Source organism: Solanum pennellii, chromosome 10, assembly GCF_001406875.1.
Source record: "Solanum pennellii chromosome 10, SPENNV200".
Taxonomy (NCBI): domain Eukaryota; kingdom Viridiplantae; phylum Streptophyta; class Magnoliopsida; order Solanales; family Solanaceae; genus Solanum; species Solanum pennellii.
The window spans coordinates 11,546,744-11,548,212 of record NC_028646.1 but is presented as its reverse complement, the minus strand read 5'-3'; positions in this window follow the sequence as shown (position 1 = coordinate 11,548,212).

Here is a 1,469-nt window from a genome sequence, read left to right as displayed (position 1 = left end):
ATGTCCTTGAAGCTCGGACATGGACTACCGTTTTATTCTTTATTTTAGTTTTTAAATATTCTTAGACTTAGTAATTTGAGGATTGATGTTCTTGATGTGATGACTTCCAGATATTGGGGATAATAGTTGATAAATTTTAGAATGTTTATTTATTGGTTTTATTAATAAGATTTTGAGTCTTCCGCATTATGTTGGGGTTTAGATTTGTTGGTTCGCTCACATAGTAGGATAAGTGTGGGTGCCACTCGCGGCTCGTTTTGGGTCGTGACAAACTTGGTATCAGAGCATTAGGTTCGTTGGTCTCATCACACAAGAACGAGTCTAGTAGAGTCTTATGGAACGGTAGGGGGACACCCTTACTTTTCTTTGAGAGGCTTAGGACTTTAGGAAAAATTCCATTCTTTCTTTCTTTCGTGCTATTACTTGGATCCAATTGGTATCTAGGTGATACAAATTGGTATCTGACATCCTCACTCTATTTCGCAGATGGTTAGAACTAGAGCATCAACTGTGTCAACACCAACACCGACAAGAAAGGATGCGTCTGAGCCAGCCACTGGGGCTGTAGCTCAAAGAGGAGCAGTGGCAAGAGGCCGTGGTAGAGGTCGCGGGAGGACGTCCTCTAGAGGTAGAGGACAAACACCTGGTCCAACTAGTACTAGGACAGTGACTCCTCCACCGACAGATGAGGTAGTAAGAGAGGGTGAGGAAGGGCAAGTGCGAGATGAGGAATTACCACCCCAACCTACCCCAGAGATGATTAACCAGATTCTTGCTTATCTTAGCGGGTTATCTTATCAGGGCCAGACACCTCCAGTGTTTTCTGCACCAGCACCTCAGGTTCCAGGAGTACAACATGCAGCCGTTGTGGCTCCCCGCATGGATGCCTCATTGGAAATAGGCATGTTTCCTCGATTGACTACAAGGTCCATAATGACAAGTGATTAGCACGAACTTTTCACTAAGTTCTTAAAGTTAAAACCTCCAGTATTTAAGGGTGCTGAATCTGAAGATGCCTATGATTTTCTGGTTGATTGTCATGAGCTGCTACATAAGATGGACATAGTAGAACGATTCGGTGTGGAGTTTGTGACCTATCAGTTTCAGGGGGATGCCAAAAGGTGGTGGCGGTCGTATGTTGAGTGTCAACCAGCACAGGCACCACCTATGACTTGGGCATCATTCTCTAGCTTATTTATGGAGAAGTATATACCCCGGACTTTGAGGGATAGGAGGAGAGATGAATTCCTGAGCCTAGAGCAAGGAAGGATGTCTGTTGCTGCTTATGAGGCTAAATTTCGTGCACTATCTAGGTATGCCACTCAGCTTTGTTTCAGTCCACAAGAGCGAATTCGCCGTTTTGTGAAGGGATTGAGGTCAGATTTGCTGATCCCAGCCTTACAGGTAGCTGCTGCAGCAAAATCCTTTCAGGAAGTGGTTGATTTTGTGATAGAAGTGGAGGGGGTGAA